General features: G+C 39.3%; 1 long non-coding RNA gene across 9 annotated transcripts; it reads left to right on the forward strand.

Annotated features, from left to right (window-relative positions):
* The first annotated feature begins 100 nt into the window (after positions 1-100).
* Positions 101-20,636, forward strand: LOC142075633 (uncharacterized). Of its 9 annotated transcripts, none has more exons than XR_012670955.1 (5): positions 108-573; positions 1,197-1,325; positions 5,306-5,470; positions 14,380-14,471; positions 19,417-20,636. It is a non-coding gene; the product is annotated as an uncharacterized LOC142075633 (long non-coding RNA). The 9 variants fall into 9 exon arrangements; XR_012670953.1 differs by lacking the exon at positions 14,380-14,471 and adding an exon at positions 3,301-3,377 and having other exon boundaries at positions 109-573; XR_012670951.1 differs by lacking the exon at positions 14,380-14,471 and having other exon boundaries at positions 101-573; positions 4,034-5,470.
* The last annotated feature ends 111 nt before the right edge of the window (positions 20,637-20,747 follow it).

The raw sequence follows: 20,747 nt of genomic DNA on the forward strand, positions 1-20,747 counted from the left end.
GGGCGGCAGAGCGCTTCCGGGTCAGCGGCCCGCGGGGAGCCGCGGGTAACGCGCGGGGGGCGGGGCGGCAGCGGGGCGGGCGCGGCCCGGCCTCCCGCCCGCCCCAGCCCCCTCCCGCGGGCCGCGGAGCGGCGGCGGCCCCGTGGGCTCCCTCAGAAAGGGGCCCGGCCGGGCCCCGGCAGCAGGGGGCGGCGGTTGTAAAATGGCTCCGGCCGTTTGCTCGAGTGGAGGGGCTTTCCTCCCGGGGGGGCAAGCTCGTTCTGAAGCGAGGCGGGCGGGGGGGCGTCGGCCGGCGTCTCCTGCCGGCGGACGCGGCGGGAGCCGGTGGGCGGTAGCCGCACACCTCCTTCTCGTCGGCTGGGGCCGAGCCCTCCTTCGGGGGTCTCGCCTGTCGGAGTTTGGGACAGTCGGCTCGTGGCGCAGCTCGGCGAGGCCGGGACAGGGCTGGGGGCGTCGGAGGTGGCTCCAGGAGCGCAGTTCAGCCTGAGGGAGGGCAGGCGCCCCCGGCCTTGTGGTGTCCCTGTCATGCTCAAATGGCACTTACTTTCCGTCTGGCGTTCCCTGCTTTGACAGGTAAACAAGCAAAAGCAGCAGCAATAGTTAATTTGTAAATGAAACTAGCAGTTTGTACCTTCATTATTTTAATATTCGTGCTAGGTGTTAAGCCACGTAGCTTTAAAAGCTAAGTGCATGTGCATGGCTTCCCCTGACCTCGAAGGGAGATAGGTGCGCTTATCTGCAGGCTGAATGTGAAGAGCCCACTATAATTCTGAACCATAACTGCTGTATTTGGTTGTCATTTAGAAATTAATGTATTATTCCAAAACAAGTTGTTTTACAAAGCATTAACTATGCATAATTTAGTTGTCTCTCATTTGAAACCTTGCAATGTCGTCATCATCACCTGCTTCATCGTTACCTTTACCACCACCAAGAAGGCCTGGCAGACTCCCCCCCGTGTATTGCTCAGAAAAAAAAAAGGAGGGGAGAGAGTCTGGAGAGAAGAAGGGCTCGGTCAAGTACATGTATAAAAGAGCAAATAGAAAGGTGGATGTCCCTTAGAGAAATACTGTGTTCTCGTGTGCTGCAGCTGCCAATTTTTTGCTGAATTTGTAAGTAAACTAACATTAAAGCAGAGATGTGTTTCATTTTGGCTCTTGCCTTCTTAGCAGTTGAATTTTGTCATACTTGTTTAGGTACGACAAATATAAACAGAGAGGTGGCGTCTGCACGGAATCCCAAGTGAAACAAGACACCGATGGAAGCTGAGTGTTAAAAGCTGAAGAGGATGTGTTGGAAATCTCTTCAGCAGTGAATGCTGAAAGGTAACTTCTTGCCTTTTTCAGTTGTTTTCCATGTATTCCCTGAAATAGTATTTTTAGGTGTTTATGAATGTCTCTTTAACCTTGCTGCTGTATTTTTCTACATGCATGCTTTATTTTTGCTTTCACTTACTATAAATGCAAGTTTAGACTCACATTCCTCTGATCGGAGGTTATGTAAAACATGTACCCTGGAACTAGAATCCAGGATTTCCTGCATTTCCAATTCCTGTGACTTTCTTTTTTTCACCATTAGAATATTACCTTCTGGACTGTAAAGTGCCTACTTTATTATAAGACTAATTTATGTAGATAGCCTAAGTGAGGATCTCTTGGTGCTGTCAGATGGCAGAATTCTGTAATTGCAGAATTCTGACCTGAATGCTTTTGCAAGCGAAAGATAGGCAGCACGTGTTGTGTAAGCAGCTCCAATTGGCTCCAGTGCAGCATACTTGCCAAAACTTTTTTAGGATTCTGAGAAAGTAATTTAGTACAATAACTATGTAAATGTTGAATTCGCATAGGTTTATTTCTGTCCTTTCAGTAGTTCTTTTTACTCCAGGGAATGCCTAGAAAAAGGAGGATGCAATAGCATGAAGTAGGTCTAAAATACCATCTTCAAAGTACTGAAGCGTTAGTCTGCTTTGTTGCATTTGTTGAGAAAATGAATGATACTTTAATTCTGGTTTGGGCTTGAACTGAGTAAATTTTTTTGTATAAATAGGGAGAAGTCAAGAGCCTGTAAAGTCACATGTACCTTGAAATGTGATTGTTATATTAAAAGACTGTAGTCTTGCACAGATCTGGACCTCCACAGATTTATTCGCAGTTCAATGTCTTAAACTCCAAATTAGAAAACTAATTAGATATGGGAGATTTTATGGGGCCTTCTTAATAGCCCATATATTAAGAGGAAAAATTTAGGCTAAATAATGCTGGTTTCAGGTGACTGGGTTATATGGTTGTGCTGTCCCAGGTTTTCATTCACCTTATAGACTGTACAGACATTGTTTTATGATGTATGGTGTGTGAAATTATTGAAGTAAGCTGATGCATTCTGTATGTCAAATAAGCAAAAATGCAAACATGAGGAAGGGTATTACAACTCCTTATGAGCACTGGGAGATATTTTTAGCTGAAAAATCCAAATTTTTTTTTCAAAATAGCTTTGATTATTATGGTCAGCATAACCCAGAATTTTTAATTTATGCCCATTTGCCTTGCTCAAAAAGAATAAGCCACCTTTATATAGTTGACAGCATACCTTTTCAGGCTCACTGCCTTCTCAATTTGTCCTGTGCAATTTGTTCAGTGTACATGTTTGTTTCAGATTTGTTAAAAGCAGCAAATTTACCTTCAGTCAGGTAACACAGTGAATGAAATATTTCCAGCTATATACAAAGTTTGAATTCTGTAAAGAGGTTTTGGTGAATTAGACCTAAAAGGAACACCTTTAAAATGTCATTCATCATGCCAAAATTACTCAATGGATTAAAGTCTAATTTTTGAATCAGTCATAACAATGCAAAGTTCTGCTCTGAAAGTACTGAAAATTGTTACAGAACTACTAATGTACTTAGAAGTTGCAAAAGTAATTATATAGAGTAGTGCAATTAACTGACAATACACTGTGTATGACTTCATGCATGCCTTTTGAAGAGGATTGAATATTAATTTGCTATTCTTATTTAAATAGCATAATAACACGTATTTAAATTGTATTCCTTAGGTACTTATACATGTTGTCAAAGCTTATAAGGCAGGCACCGGTATTAATATTACACATGATAGTGTACAGTAGCTTTTGGGAATGATTATTTGTCAGCAAAGCATACTTACTTGCTGCAATTGTGGAGTAATTATAATAAATTATTTCAGAAAATATTCTTTTGTTAAATTTCACATAGAGCATAAGAATAAACTGTAGAAAATACACCATAATTAAATAATCTAAGAATTATATATCTGTTATCCACAGAAAAGAAATTTCCCTGGTTAATCCATTCCTATGACATCTGGGGAGGTGTCAAAAATCTTGGAAACCATTTGATTGAGGTAGTTCTTCTGTGAGGAGTACAGAATAATATATCCTTGTAGTTATCTAAAGTGATGTAACAAACTTCTATTACGTTAAGCTTGCCTTGATAAATAACTATAAAAGGTTAGAAACTTTCCATTTAGATCCAATTCAGCAGGTGTGAAATATAATTGTTAATGTCTTCATGGCCACCTTTGCAAAATATGCGTGATGACCTTTCTTTGTTCCGTGTCCCTCAACTACTGTAATTTGTTACAGCTTTATGGACAAGTCCAATTTACTTTAATGCTATTGATTTAAGTATTATATTTTGCGTGAAAACCCCTCACAGTTGGTACTAGTTGTCCTCCACTTTGGGAGGGTGGAAACAAGGGCACGGAAAAATGGGCACATCAACCTTAGCTATTTCCCACGGCCTAAGATTTTTCGAAATAGGCCACGATGCACGGCCAACAGAATTGCATCACCAGTGTCCTTGCTTTCCTATTTCTTACAAGGATCATTTGGGAATTTGACAGCTATGGTACAAGTGCAAGAAGACGCAGGACATTTTTTCATAAAACAGAAAGCATCAGTCTTCAGATTTTTCAGTGATATTTCTTTAACATCAAAAAATATCGTGTATGCATGTATAGTTTTATACTCAGTAGTTCTGCATACATTTGCTTTTCAGCAAACAGAAAGATTGGCACCATCTATTTGCCACGGGTGCACCCACTGGCTGAGTTAACAGTACTTTGGTTCAGGCATCGCTGACAGATAGGCCTGACTGAAATCAACCCTGTTGTGCAAACCTTTCGAACTTGTGCTAAGTCACATCTGATCAGGAACTAACGCTCTGAGCCAAAACCACAGTACCCGTCTGAGCTGGAACTAGATGGAACTAAAAATGGCTACGGTTGCACGCTTGCGCATACGCCAAAGGGGAGTTGGACGACAAGCCGATCACTGTACGCTACAAATACCTGCAGCCACTGGAGCCCATTGAGCTCTCCTGCACGGCAGCGGGCCGCACAGCCATCTCCCCGCACAGGCAGCAGGGGTGCCTCTCAGGTTACCCCTTGGGGGTTCTGATGTCTGCAAGGAGAGATGGTCTAAAAGATCTAAAAGTACATTGTGTATAAGCTAATTATTTGACACGTGGTAAGTAGCAGATTGTTTGACTGCCGTTTAATCATTGCTTTTTAAAACCTTTGGTTAACCCCACGACGACGACTCCTCTCAGTAATTCTCCCGTGACACTGTTACAGTGGTGCTCATTGTCAGTTACTTCTGGTTTTACTGCAAGGAAGCTAATTTATATGAAAAATTCATTTTAAGTTATTATTGCATCAAATTTTAATATTCTAATATAATGTTTTTACAGCAATAAATTATGTTTTATTATAATGGTTTCTTAATGTTGTAGGGAATGTGGTTGTGACTTAGTTCATCATGTGGTCAATGAACATCAGTGGGCTAGTGGAAACAGCATCATTGAGGGACAGGGCAAACATGATCCTCAAATGGAAGAAAGAGAAAAGGAATGGAAGGAAATCTCACACTGAAATGTGCTGAAAAAATTTGGATAAAAAGTGTCTGAGAAACATTCCATACTTTCTACAGTTTAGGTATAATGGACTTCATTCGTGGAGATTAGTTTGTCTGTGTTTCTCCACATTAATTCTCTTCCCTTCTTACCAGAAGTAAATGCAATGGATATGCCAAGAAAAAATTCTCTCACACATGCTGAATTATTCATTCTCTTTTGTTGCATAGTATGAAGTTATATAACAGTTGAAGCTACTTTGATTTTAATTGTAGAGTAACCTTAAGGAAAAAATGTTAAATTGATAAAAACTTCTATTTGTGTTTTATTAATACATATTTATTATGGTGAAAGTGTTCCTGATAACGTTAAGTAATGTCAAAATTTTTCTTAAACTATATATCTATTTTCATTAAGATCTGCATTTGATCTGGAGCAGTTCCAGCAGCATTTGTATATGTATGCTACCAAGCGGTTTGAGTACACCTACCCTGTCTGTAGAGCGAGACAGTTTTTAGCAGCATTTGATTACAATATGCACTTGAATCGGCAAACCATGCACAATCAACAGCATCAATTATTGTAAGTCTGTCACTTTGTTTTTTCTCTTTTTAAATGTAATTTATTTATCGTGATTTCTCTGAAGGGAAAAGAACTGTTTTTAATGCTAGGTGCATACTGTCAGTCCAATGTTAGCTAAGACAAAGCTGAGATTTCTTTACATTTTCCGTATCAGCAAACCCATGTTGGAACTCTTTCCCTATGTAAATAGCTGTATAGCCTACCTCTAGTTTCAGTATGATTTTACTTACAATCATTAAGGACTGATACAGAGAAGTAATAAATGTGACTATTTTGTTTTCCTTCCTATTGTAGTATGAGGGTGGGGTGATTATTTTTGCAAATGAGCATATTTTGTGTTGTGTTTAGAGTATCTTGAAATGCTTGTGCTTATTGCTAAGTGCCACCTTAGGCTAGTTTTGAGAATGCTTTCTCGTTTTCTAGGGAAGGACAGAGGTCAGTATCAAGAGCATTTCCTTATATGTAAGAGCATTGATTTTATATATAATACCATTAATTTTCATTTAAGATAAGGATGGTAGAGAATGGGATTCTGTGACCACTCAATTTCCTTTTGGTGTATATTTACATATTTTAAGTAAAGCTTCTTCACAGCAGTCTTGCAGTATGAACAAGTAAGTGAATCAGTGATGGTGGGCCTGATTCTTGTCTGATTTAAATTAAAAAGCCTTGTATCCTTCATCTGAAAACTGAAGGGATAAGGAACAAATTCCTTACTGATGTCAATGTGTGTGTAATGGACTGCTAGATAAAGACTGCAAAAGCAAAGTAAAAAAAATTAACTGTTTACAGTGAACTAGTATGTAATTGAATGGATTTTCTTATGCGTAAAGTATTTTTCTCCCACTTCAACTTTATAATAGATATTGTAGAATATACCATAGGGAATCTGGAAGATGAACATTGGTACCTAAGAAAGAAGAAATGCACTATGGTTTACATTGATGCCATAATGGGGGAAATATTTCAGCGCTGTTTGGAGACACAGAATGAGGTCACAGTGGAGCAGAATGCTTCAGGAATACAAAATAATTTGTGCTACTTCATCCACTCCGCCATCTAACATCTCCAGATTTCTGCTTACCATAATTACTAACAATAGTGCTTGGTTCTGTAGGAGGATATAGTTGTTTAACACTTACTTTTGATGTAGGGAGAGGAGGAGGTGATAATCTGTATTAATGGAAACACTACAAATTGGAAAACCAGATGTTTTAATAAGCCTGCTAATCTATTCTTAATTCTATATTTGTGTATAATGTATGTATGTACACAGGCTGTGTTACCATTCAATTTTGAGGACTATGTTTTTGAAAGTTTGAAACTATTTTATATTAAAGTGATATGTCTGTTCTTTGTGTGATAAGTTATCTCTTATGTGTTATTAAATCAAGTATAATCTTGTATATGTATTTAAAAAAAAACTAATTAAAAGATTTTTGCTGAGGTCCATTTATCTTACTATTTTAAGATTATGTTTTCCATTTCAAGTGGTCTTCATTTTCTTTTTTGTTTAAGGTTTCTGCAATGTAATTCATTAATGTAACTACTATTATTATAAACTTTGGAACAAACGCTATTATATGCGAAAGGTTTGCTATTTGTTACAAATAGAAGTGGATATGATAGATTGGTGTGGTGGTGTGATAACTGCAGTGCTCAGCTTGGAAGCGTGTATGTGTGTTGCTGAATTAAGTGCAATCCACAGTAGCTCTGAAAGTAAGTCTGTGAGGTTTTAGGCTGTTTCAGAAAATCTGCATGAATTTACATACATTTAGAAATCATAAAAGTAAATTTAAAGCCTTGTTAGGTAGTAGAAAAACAAAGTAAATTTTCATTTAGTAAAGGCTTAACCTTATCTCTTGGTCTAGTGTAAAAAATTTCCTAAGATACTGTTTCTGTCTTTTATATTAAACAAAGTGAATACAAAGGATGGGTTAGCCTTTCCCATATTGGCATATATTATGCTAATGTTGCATATTAACATAATAGCACCATATTTAATTATAAAGCTAGAAAAATAAAATAATACAAGGAATCCTGTAATTGCTTGTACAGAGGCTGCATGACTGCATCTGTGTTTTGCTGTATTGAGAATGGCAGAAGTTAGTATCATCACAAAGATTGCACATTCTTCAGCTAGTTATATTCAGTTCAAGCTTCATTTTAACAGAGCAAAAACATAAACAATTTTGGGAAAAAAAAGTAAACAAAAGTTTGAAATGGTATTGCTATGTAATCCGTTATTTTCTTTGTAAATGTTAACTGATTTTTTACTAAAAGCTCAAGAGCTAAAGAATATCAGCATCCATTTGACTGTAATTGCAAAGAAGCGTAATTGGGCGGCTGAATTCAGCCATCCGTAAAGGCTGATGGATGTACTGAAACCACACGACAGCTTAAAACTGTCCTCTTGGCAGGTGTGAGCGGGGCAAACTATATTAACATAGTTAAAACACGTCCATGTGTTTTTAAAGCAGCATTCCATCGTGAAAAGTGAGCATTCAATAATAAATGGTAGCATTCTGCTCTAGAGATCTTATAATGGAGTGTATTTATAGCTTTAGCCCAGCAGTTTTAAGGGGAGAGTAAGTTTTTGCTACTTTTAATGCCAATTACCACTGCAGTGGGTGATGTGTGGCATGCTTAGAAGTGTAGTCCAGGCAGGAGCCTCCTTGGGTCCCGCAGGGAGAGTCCCTCGCTGTGCTTTATAACAGGGACTTGGCGGATCTGGGGACTTAAGTCGAATTAGTTGAATGTCACTGGTCTTGCACAAGAACTTGCTGTCTGTATAGGATAAGGTGAAATCCAGGTGTTTGCAGCTTTAGACCAGTGATTTTTTTTTTGTTTGGGAGTTGTTTGGTTTTTTTTTTCCCTAATATCTGTGCTAGTCTCCCTGTTACTCTGCCAGATTTTCTTGACCCTATTTTTCTTTAGCTCTTTGCTTTGAACTGACTCCCAGATCTAAATCCATATATGGGCCTTCTCCTTAGCTCTATTTTTGCAACAACCTGCCACACCATATTTAAGTTTAGCTTTATGCACTGTGCTTACAGAGGTACTCGCTACACAGCAACGCCTTCTGAATTCCTTTGCAGTTATCCCTCACTTATGTTACAGCTGGAGTTGAAAAAAGCTAGTTCACAGGCTTCTCGTAGCACAGCACATAATTCAGATTAGAACTGACCTTTCTCTGGGCCAATGTGACTATCCCCCATCATATAAACCCAAACAGTAGTTATAGTCTTAATCTGTAATTGCTGCCACTGATCTCAAGATGTGAGGCAAACTGGCAGCAGCGTTTGAAATACCCTGGTGATTCATGGTATTTGCAACTGTCAGTTTATTTCATCAGCTTTTTACCATTCCTTGTCTTCTTGTGATGATTGCGTCTTGCATTTCTTGGTTGAACCATAAATTGTCATAGCCCTGTGAATGATGGTAACAGCAACAATTAGTTTAACTGGTCGTCTTCTCCCGAATTTGTGTGTTAACTATTTTTAGTCTGAACTGTTGCCTTACCCACAAAGGCTAATGCTAGCCTATCCCACTGCTACTGAATGTGTTCTCGTAGTCCGAACTGGTACTGGAGTCCACCTACACACTTCACACTTTCTTCCTCACCCTAGGGTGTTTTTTCCAGTCTCAATGCTGCTTAATGGTAAACAGATGGGAGGAAGTAAGCATTCAGAGAACTGGATAGATAAGGAGGCTCCCTCTTGTACTTCAAAGAAAACGCCTTTTTCTTCCATCTCCCAAATTCACGCATTTTGCCCTGCTTAATCTAACCCTTAAATCTTACCTCTTAAATCTTTTCTTGGCTCATACTGGTACTTGTGATTTCTTACAGTTCTTGTCTTGAGGGAATTCTGTATTTAAAACTTTCTAGACAATAGGAATCATACTTAGCATCCACTGAAATTACATGTCCATGGAGGTAAACAATGCTTCTTAGTTAGAGTAGAACTATCTCATCTCAAGTATTCTCATGAAACACAGTTCAAAATGAAAATCCAAGGTTAAGTGTGGGCTACAAGAATGTAAGGTGTCATCCTCTCTTCACTAGGAGAGTAGCTGTGCTTAAAATGGTAGGCTCCAATAAAATGAAAAGGTCTGAAATTTGCTGGCAAAGCTTCTGTAAATGTGTGCAAAAACGAACTGCCATTTCCAGTATAAATCTTATGGTTTGTTTTGCATGCATGTGAAATAAGGTAAGTGAATGTGAGGAGCTACATATGTAAAATGTACATTCTCTTGGTAGCTCTGCATATTTTGAAACTTTTCAACCTGTAGTTCCTCAGGCAATGAGTAAAATCTTAAGAAAACTGACTTGTTTCCAGTTCATTCACACCATATATAAAGTAATTTTCAAGTTCTTGTTTAGCTTTTAGAATGGAGAATTACTAGCACATAAAATTTTTTGTGCAAAGTATAACAACCTTATTAGTTCGTCACTCAAAGATAAGAAATCAAGCCTGGTTGTCAAGTTAAATAAAGAGCTGTAATTCTAAAAATAATGTTACTTGGTTTTTGTTGAGGTGTTTTTTTTCCAGATAGAAAGCATCTTGCTTCAAAATGCGTTTGTACTTCTTTTACATAGTGTTTAAAATGGTGCTGTACTCTGAGTCCAAACTTTCAAGAAGTCACAGATAGGTGTGATTACTTTCTTTAATACACAGTTGAAATGTTGCCGGATGCAAATATAAGTAAAAAACTCTGGCTAACTAAGGACACTTCTGTCAGTTTTCATGTATACAAAAATCATGCATTCACGGGACAGTGGCCTAGTATATTATCCTCAAACGTTATGGAGAAGCAGCATTAAATATACAGCATAGCTTTCATCTTCCTGTTTCTTAGTATTGTCTGGCATTGCATTTGGCCTTGTATCCTTGTTTGAACAACAGTATTTCATGTCATAGGCAGTTTTCCTGGCAAGGATAAATATCTGTGCTCTGACTACATGTAAAATTCAGTTGTTACTGCTTTTTAATGACAATTTGGCCAAAGAGTATGTAGACAACTTCTTTTATTAACTTATAATGTTACGGTTTCACTACATGACCAGGAACCTTGCTTGTTAAAACATTTCTGAAATATTAGACATTACAAGTGAGAACTTTCTTGCCTTTCTGAACATAATGTCCTGCTTTATTTTCTTCCAATGTTTTTCTATTCCTATCCTTATTTTAATGCCTGAATGCTCTTAGAGTTACCTAGGGAGCCCTGCTGCTAACAAGAAGGCAATCTCTGTGTTTCTTGTAGATGATTTCTGCTCAATTAATGTTGACAGAGACCAGAACAATTTTCCAGAAGCCCTTGCTCATGCCCAAGGTCTGCGGATGTTGAAAGCAATGATAAGCCTATGTTTTCTGGCTTTAGTAAAATGAAAATTCTGCGAGAATATTCTTGGTCATTGCATTCCAAATACAAAGAACGGAGATGCGGAAAGGCTGAGCAGTAACAGAAAACTTAATGCAAACTCATGCTTTAAAGATCCAGATTGTGATTAAAGAGAGTTTTTATAAATTAGGACACTTGGAATATACCTGTCAGTTTCTCTTCTCTTTTTTTATTCCCTGTTGTGCTGAAAAAAGAAAGAACACATGCTACAGCCCTGTCCCTGAAACATGCCAAGGTGGTTGCATTGCTGTGTTGACCAAGGTCATGCTGCTGATTAAGCTGGGATTCTGCAGGTGATTAATGTTTCTGGAGCGCGTGCTGGGGAGCTGTGGTGCTATTTTTATCTTATCAATAGTGTTCATGAACCAGTACTCTCCTCCAGCAGTTAAACTATAGCCAAGATGAGATCAGCACTTCTTTGAAGAAGTTCTACCTCTTCCATGGAGCTGGAGTTGTTGCTATAGGTAGTAAGCACAAAGCTGAGTTACTTAAGTCGCCTCAAAGATGAGACAATCAGGTTTTTGCCTACATAGCTAAAAATCAAGACGTAGGAGTAACTCTACCGCTTCCGACCAAACTGTCTGGCTCGAAGAGTCTGTCACTGATCAGAGGCCACAGATGGATACCCAGGGAGGACTAAAAGGAGCGTGTGCATGTGGTACTCTCTTCTGTCTTCTTCCCCCGTTGGAGTACTCTCTTAGCTTCTGACTGTTCCTCAGCTCCAGTGAAGTCAAAAGACTATACTTTGTTTTGTTAGTAACCCTCAGAAGACCTCGTTAAAAAACCCTCGAGTCTTCCCTTGAACCCATATAAATTCTTTGTCATCTCTACCTGGATGAGGTGTAGTCTCTCATTTCTCTTTCCCAGGAGGTTTAGTAGTTCAGTATTGGATGGGAGGAACAACTAAGGCTAAACCACTGAGCTTATGCTGTGTCAGTTACTGGATTCTGACAGTCTTCAGCTGCACAGATTTTCTGAAATGTGCAATTTTGCATCATCTTCCGTTCCTGGCTTTTTCTCCCCCTTTGCTAAACCGGTGTGTGTACCTATGTGTATAAATTTTGATGGGCAAACAAACAATCCCTCTTTGCCCAAGGGATTAGGAAAGTTGTCTCACATCCTTCCCACTGTGAAAAGCTCTTGCGGTGTTTTGGGTTTTTTTTGTCAAAACTGTTTAAAAAGAGAAAAAGTGAAAGTATAACTAGGAATGGATCATTAATGAGCAGTTTGATAATTTTACCTGTTTACCTTTCTAGGGGAGGAAGGAGTGAAATCTAATTAATGTTATTGACATTTGCTAGATCACTTGCAATAAAATGCACAGAATTAAAGATGCGGCTCCTCATGCACATGCAGCTGAGTTCCTCACTCCTACCTTTGTTAAATACACTTTTTGAAAATACAAATAGCTGTGCTTTTATTTTCGTAAGAATGTTGTATAAGAGAAGTTCACGTTGTCCTGTATGCAGAAGAGATATGTGAATTAGATAAAATGTGAAGAATAAGTTGTTGACTCTCACTGGTTTTTTTGATGCTAGTTTTCAGGAGTTTCTGAATTACGAATGTCATTACACTAAAAGTAACTGACTCATTGTGACATACCAGTCAGCAGTAGAGTTACGTAAGTTCAGAGAAGACCGCATTTAAACTGAGTATTTTAGGGCATGTGTGTTTTTAATACAAGTGACTGATGTGACTGCCCAAGGTTAAGTATCTCAGATGATCTGGACTACTGCACTGCTTTCTAAAGAAATGCTCTGCTTTTAATAGGTAGAAATCAGGTGACTCAATGAAAAAAGTGAGTGGGGATTTTTGTCTGCTGTTACTAGGGAGAGTTGACACAAGACTTCTTTTTCTGGCAGTTTTTAACATTCCTAACTCAGAATAATAAACTTAAGGACTTCTGGGACTTAGCCCTCTGCTTTTTGCATTCTGTTTGTAGGTTTTGGCATGACAGTGATACACACAGCCTCTGCTCACACATCATGTGTTCCAGGCCTTGGCCACCTTGGTGACCTCCCCTGGACTCTCCAGCACGTCAATGTCTGTCTTGTTCTGGAGAGTGCAAAACTGGACACAGGACTCCAAATGTGGTCTTTTAAGTGCAGAATATTTAATTTGATTTGGCTTCTTGAACTGTTTTAATAAAAGGCCCCAAATAATTCCAATTTTTAAATGGAATTTGACCTCCAGTGCAGTTACCAAACAGATTGAGAGGTATGTGTGTGTACCATCTATCCTATTTCGAGTAAAAGATCTTTTTTTTAATATCAAGGCCTCAATTTCTGAATCCACAGCTCTCAGAAGTCAGATAATGCTGTTCAGATTAAATGCTCAAGGGTGGAAGAAAACTATGTTTTGTGTATATACTAAATACTTGTGGTTCAGGAACTCGCTTTTCAGTGACTACAAATAAAGCTTATACCAGGATTTTTTAAGGCCTCCCTCACTCCCCTCTCCTGGGCTAAGGTTACCCCTCTAAGCTTTTCAAAAGATATTGGCTTGATAGAAGTGAACGATTTTATTTAAGGGTGATGCATGCAAGCCTCAATTAGTTCAATCAAGCTACATAATGTAAAAACACCTATAAGCAGAGGGCTGCTGAGAATGACAGCTGTCACATTTGAAGACTTCAGATCCTGCAATACTCAGTCCTGGTGCTTGCAACTTAACATGCCATATTGCATTATGCAGATATTAACACAGATTGCTAGAAATAGGAAGATGATATAAAGATTAACATTTACTTGAATTGGGAACTTGTTTGTTCCTCCGCACTGTAAGTGGTGAAATCACATTTTTCATTAAGTTGATTGCAAAATACATGTGGACCCATACTACGATGAACAGATGAAGCCTCGCCTTTCTTTTAAAAGCTAGGAAGCAAATGGAGGGATTCTTGGAATATGTCCACGTATTTGATATCTGCAGCTCTGTTTCAGTTTGCGTCTTTTTCAGTTATGCTTTTGTAGTGCTGTTGATGACTCAACATTCCAAATACCTCTTATTAAGATAAAGTAGCTTTGAGATGGTGAATAGGAGAGGGTAGTTGTTAATCTGGAGAATATTTAAAGGACATAGCAAGGGAAGAACTCTGCTAGGTGCACATTAAGTAGGTAAAGAGGAGTTATGATAGTTCTGGCAATATGTTATAGCTGCATACATTTCAGCTAGTTTTGTTGCTGTTTAGTTTAGTGAACAGGAAACAGATTTGAACTTTTTTATTCTTTAATGCAGTAAATCCTGTTTGTCAGTAGATGTTTTGTTTACTCTGAAGGAGGGCATAAATCTTATTTGTCATCTCTCAAGTGCAATGAGGTGCCACTGCAAACATAACTGGAACTCAAGGTGGTGGCAGAGAGACAGTAGGGCAATAGTATTAAAAATAAGATTAGTTTTAAACCTTGGTCCTGAAACTGGAGAATGGCTCATTCTGGCTTTCCAAAAATGTGAATTGTACTTTTTTTTTTTCCTTTCTCCTTGCCTTGCCTTGCCACGGCACCAAGAGGCTGATCCTAAAGACTAGGATACAAATGAGAGTCCTTCGGATTCAAGGAATTTATGCTGGCCTTATTTAAATGAAGGAAATACAGAGGGGGTAAGTAATTGTGCCTTCTCCTTTGCTATAGCTATAGCTCAGAAATGTAAGTGCACACATCTTTGAGGCCTGCTTGTAACGTTGATTAATGAAATATGCATCTTCATGGCCTTTAGGTTTTGTTTATTCAGCAAAAATAACATTTAAATGTGCACTTTCCATTGAGAAGGTTCAATGCGAATTCAATTCCATTAAACTAAGTAGCTTTTCCTCTTCATATAAAAGACTAAAGGTATATTCATTCTGTGAATAATCATGTGATGTGTACAGAAAACAAATAAGGTTTTTCAAATATAGCAGACACGGCTGTACATTTTCTGGGTCAGATCTGCTAGCACGTAAGAATGCCATTAACGCAAAATGAGGAATAGGTCTACATCGCTCTATGCTGGCTAAGCAGACCTCTCTACGCAGAGGATGTAGTACGGAGAAAAATAAAATGCAATTATGCTAAACAATTAATTGAACAAAGGTATTTGTGTAGGAATCTTTCTCCAAGAAACTGGAGTTGGCCGTGCTGCAGTTTCCAGACAACAATTCCCAGAGAGTATCTCCTGGTTTTTTGTTCTGAGTTACTGTGTGGATCTCCTAAGCTGAATGAATTAAGGGTCAAAAGCTGGTACAGTTCTATTAGACACCTTTTTAATAACGAAACCAAACTGCTTCAGCAGACTAAGTCTAAAGTAAAACATGTTTTGATTCTGTATCAACTACACATTTTAAATTTCTTGCTAGGCATCTTTAAATAAACTAGTTATAATTTTTATTCAGTTGCCTAGAAAGGTATATTATGTGATGGAGTTTTTTCTTATATCTGGAATACATTAACACAAGAAATGTCAGGTTTGGACAATTTCTGAAGTGTTTTCTACAAAAAAGCAAAACTGAAAAGCACTCTTTAGAATAGAATCAAGGAGAACAGATTACAATTTTACATCAGCTGTGTGTGGGATTTTATAACCCTTCCTCCAACTTGTCTTCAGAAACCCCATTCCATTTACACTCACAATGTAAACTTAAATTCAGCTCCATGTGAGAATAGGGCCTGACCCGTCTCTTATTTTGTAGTAGTATGACTTAATGTGTTTGAGTTTGCTTATGTTTATTTAAATGTTATACCTGTCACATAGAATAGTAATATAGTAACTATGAAGAGTATTGGTAAATCTACAGTAGGTGCGAGAGCTTTCCAGAGTGTCAGATTCCATGTTGCACTGAACCTGTGTACATGAACATAAAACACAGCCTCTGCAGCTTGATGTGAAAAGGTTTCACACTTTAAAAAAATGCTGTAAATGATTGTTTAAAATACTGGACAATACGAGCTTAAAACCACTCTCCACTGATCTAGCAGCACTATCATTCTTTACTGAAGATGAGGGTTTGAACCACAAGATTATGGAGTTATGCTATTCTTATTTAAGCTTACTAAACCAAAATATTTGCTATCAATTGATTAAATTAATACAGTGGTTTCTTCATGGCAAAACTTCTTATCAAACACCTTACTGCTCCGGAGTGCTAGGAAAACATGCCTGAACACGCAAGTGGTGGTAAAATGTAATGGGGGAGCTCTTTTGTTTTGTTTCATCATTAACTGAGATGGTGGCACAGTCGTTTTGACTTCACTTCTCAGGTAGGGCTGACAAAGCCCCATTTCAAATTGAATCATCCCACTCATAGAAAGAGCATTTAATAATCATGGCAGAAGGGAGAGATTAAAAGTTTCTCAAGTCCGGGGCAAACAGAGATAGCACATAAATTTCTAATGTGTAGCATTTCCTGCATTCCTTCTTTGTTAAATCCCAGTAATATGCTGCCATTTCTAAATGTGAAAAAGAAGAAACCACGTGGCGATGTTCTGCTGGAACAGCAGTTCTTACTGCAATTGTAAAAAAAAGGTTTCTATTGGACCCTAACCTCATTTTTCAAACCTTTTTGGACTTGGGCTTAACAGTATTATGAGGTTGTGGGTTTTGGAGTAACTCCTCAATGCTTGTTTTCAGAAGCAGTCACTCTGCAAGGCTTCGATCTTGCAGTGAAAGTACTAAACGCTATTTTAATACAGTCTGAAGAAAAAAGTGAAAAATGAAAAGGCTTTTACGACAAAAAGCACTTGCACTTCACATATTTTATTGTAATGTCCTGAGTTTGGCTGTGGCTGCTGGAAAATGATTCGATGTAAAGACAACGATTACAAAATAGTCACTTTTAAACATCCAGGAGCCTGTCCTCAGACACTAGAGGGTGCAATAAAACCTTGTTGCTGATGCCTTTAGAGACTTGACCTACCTTGGCTTGGAGCCCTGGTTGTACGTGCATGGATTTCCTCTGGGTGGTTGTGCTAAGAAAATGCCGTGGCTGAAATACACTCCTCTTAATGAGAATGTTCTCTAGAATACTACCTGTTGATTTACAATACGGGGTGATGTTTGAATCCTAGTCTTAAAACAAAGACAAAGAGACAGAAAAATCCGCAATGTTTTGCATATTGCCCTGAGCCTCTCCTATATTGAAATAAGTTATTGCATATTTTTCTGCACCAAATAGCTTTGTGCGATAGATTGCAGGCTTATTTACTAATGGATGAAGCAGTGATGAAGATGGTATTTGAAATACTGCTTTCCCAATGTGTTTAGGAACTGTATGTTTGCTAGGGAAAACTCACCTGTGTCTGAACCGCAGGTGAGTTTTCAGTTAACAATGATGAATGCCACACTGAGTAGGCCTGAGTCTGCCACTGCTCCCTGGTGGTCTTCACTTGAAATAACAACTGAATTTGGTGTGTAATATTGGGTCTTCAGGAAGGAGAAGCATCATGGGTAAAAAGCCACGCACAGTTGTGGAGGGGCAGCCCAGAAACTGAGCTCAGAGCAGCCACACTCGTGTGAGATGGTGAGAAGGGTGCAATGAATGACAAAGGGGTGGGCTATAGCATGCCTTTTAGGGGCTGTTATTGTACTGCTGCACATTCTAGAACCTGCTACAGGAAAATTTAGTTTACGCCATTGCAGAAAGTAGCACAGTCACTATTGCACTACGGCTGAAATAAACTCCCCGTGCTTTCTTGAGTACAGAAACTTTTATTTTTGAACTCATGGCCTGACAGTTAGCTGCTCGCTGGTATTCACAGAATCACGGACTGGTTGAGGTTGGAAGGAATGTCTGGAGGTCATCTGGTCCAACCCCCTGCTCAACCAGGACCACCTACAGCCAGTTGCCAGGATTGTGTCCAGATGGCTTTTGAATATCTCCAAGAATGGAGACTCCACAACCTCCCTAGGCAACTGTGCCAGTGCTCAGTCACCCTCACAGTGGAGAAGTGTTTCCTGATGTTCAGGAGGAACCTCCTGTGTTTCAGTTTGCGCCCATTGCCTTTGGTCCTGTCACTGGGCACCACTGGAAAGAGCCTGGCTCTGTCCTCTTTGCACCCTCCCTTCAGGTATTTGCACACATTAAGGAGATCCCCCCTGAGCCTTCTCTTCTCCGGGCTGAACAGGCTCTCTCAGCCTTTCCTCATAGGAGAGATGCTCCAGTCCCATCATCATCTCTGTGGCCCTTTGCTGGACTTGCTCCAGTATGTCCCTCTCTCTTGCACTGGGGAGCCCAGAACAGGACCCAGCACTCCAGGTGTGGCCTCACCTGTGCTGAGTAGAGGGGAAGGATCGCCTCCCTCCACCTGCTGGCAACTCTCCTCCTAGTACAGCCCAGGATGCTGTTGGCTTTTTTTTTGCCACAAGGGCACACTGCTGGCTCGTGGTCGACTTGGTGTCCACCAGGACCCCCAGGTCCTTTTCTGTGAAGCTGCTTTCCAGCTGGGCAGCCCCCAGCACGTACTGGTGCATGGGGTTGTGCCTCCCCGGGTGCAGGACTGTGCACTTCTTATTGAACTTCATGAGGTTCCTGTTAGCCCATTTCTCCAGCATTCTTTGTGAAGAAATATAGATTCTCTTTTTCAGGAAAGGTGATAAAATTACAAAAATAGTTCTAGAGGTAAATAACACAGCATTTTCCTTAAAAACTCCACTGGATTTTGGATTACTTAACCAGAAGATAAGTGTATGAGTTTTCTTCTGCTTTCTTGCAGACTTGGATCATCACATATCAAGCTCCTCTTTCTCAGCCCTTTATCATTATGGAATATAAGGAAGTTATATGAAGTCCATGCTAAATGAAAGAAAACTTCCAATGTATTATTTCTGATAGCATAATGAGCATTTATGTCTATGTGTCTTACAGAACTCTGAACCGGACCTCTGAAATTATAATTTGTAGCATGATGAACTGAAACAGCCCCTTCAATCCAATGTTTGAAGGATTTAATATTTAGAATTTCCCCTGATCAATCCAGACCTTTAGCCCCTGACCTAAAGCCATGCTGAAGGAGGGGGCCTGATGTGGATGAGAATGATATATGGCCTGAAAATACGCATAACGTTATATGATACAAATATGGTTAAAATTTAATCTGTGTGTTTTAAGGTAAAAGTTTTCTATATGTATCAATTGGGAAGAGGGATTATTGAAAAGCAAAGAAATTTATAAATAATAAGTGAGATAATGCATGCTGAAGTACTTATTAATTTGTTTTGCTGATTTTTGTACCATTTTCAGCTGTGGCAGAAGGAGTAATATTTTGTGACAGATACGTATTATTAAAGTCTTCAGCAACAGTCTTCCCTAAATGCAGGAAATAATGTACACCTCTAACAAACGCCTGTCAATCTGTTTGATTCAGATCAGTTTTCTACCATTAATTGGTTACTATTTAAACATTTCTTCATAGCAGATGGAATGCAGTGAGTCTGGAAACTCAAACTAATAGTGATTGATTTTCAGGAAACTGACAGAATGTCTTTCAGGCTCTGGAGCTGTTTTCTCAGGATGTCATCATGTCATCCAGATGACTTTAAAATATTAATGATTTTCATTTTTATTCTTTCAGGTAAAGAACATTACAGATCTGTATGATGGAAGTTATCCAGCACTGAAGAAGAAGTTTGGAAAGATTATAACAAAGTTGGACACAGTGTAGTTCAGAACTGCTTTTTAATCTGCTCTTGGTTGTCAGTATGCATAAGTTTCCCTTCCAAGACTGGAAAAAACCAGTAAAAGAACGTTGACTTCCAAACTGATTCCCTCTGATATTTATGCTAGAAAATCACAGAAAGGCAGTTTAAATGAAAGTGTAGATGCTAGAGCACAAGATGTAGCTTGCAGAGAGAGGGCCTGTATTTTACTCCTTTGTTTTGTCCTCCTTTCATCTTTTGGTGCAGATATAGTTTGAGGATACCCAAACTTCATAACTGCGTGTCAGCAATCAGACGTTCTGGTGCAACTCTTGCCAGAGATTACTTGGCACCTTATATTGCATTTTACAAATAAAGACGGGTTTTATTTTTCTTCTTTACCTTGAAACCATTGTCATTTAGGTAATTAGTTATACTTTAGTATTTTTTAACATTTTGCTCTATTCCCCAAATCCAGAAATGTCATTCTAAATGTTTTACCATGATGAGGTATAGCCTACTCTGGAGAGCAGAGGCACTGCTTGTGTGGTTGTTATTTGCCCATATGAGAGCATTTGTATGCAGGGCTGTAGCTTTGTGGTATCACTGATGTAGGTAATGTAAGCCTCTTCAAGGTACTACTGACCTGTTATTTAAAATATACACATATCTTGCCAAAATGAGTCATTTAGGGGGTTCTCAATCTAAAACTGTCCTGGTTCCGGCTGGGACAGAGTTAACTTGCTTCCCAGTAGCTGGCAGGGGTGCTGTGTTTTGGGTTTGGTATGAGAGGAGCGTTGATGGCCCATTGATGCGTTGGTTGTTGCTGGGTGGTGCTTGCACTGGGGAGTTTTTTTTCGGCCTCCCATGCTCTGCCAGGTGCAGGGAAAGCTGTGGGGGTGGGGGCGAGCATAGCTGGGGCGGTTGACCCAGCTGGCCAATGGGATATTCTGTACCATGTGATGTCATGCTCTGTATAAAAACAAGGGTGGGGCGGGGGGGGCCTCCCCCTGGTTCCTGACACATGGTCGGCGATTGGTGAACAGTTGCATTGTACATCGCTTGCTTTGTATATTCTGTTATTGTTGTTGTTATCATTGTTACTATTACTGTTCTACTTTCTTTTATTTCCATTATTAAACTGTTTTTACCTCAACTCGTGAGTTTTCCTACTTGTGCCCTCCGGATTCTCTCCCCCAGCCACCGGCGGGCGGGGGTAAGCGAGCGGCTGCATGGAGTTTATTTGCTGACTGGGGTTAAACCACGA

Source organism: Calonectris borealis, chromosome Z (genome assembly GCF_964195595.1).
Source record: "Calonectris borealis chromosome Z, bCalBor7.hap1.2, whole genome shotgun sequence".
Classification (NCBI taxonomy): Eukaryota; Metazoa; Chordata; class Aves; order Procellariiformes; family Procellariidae; genus Calonectris; species Calonectris borealis.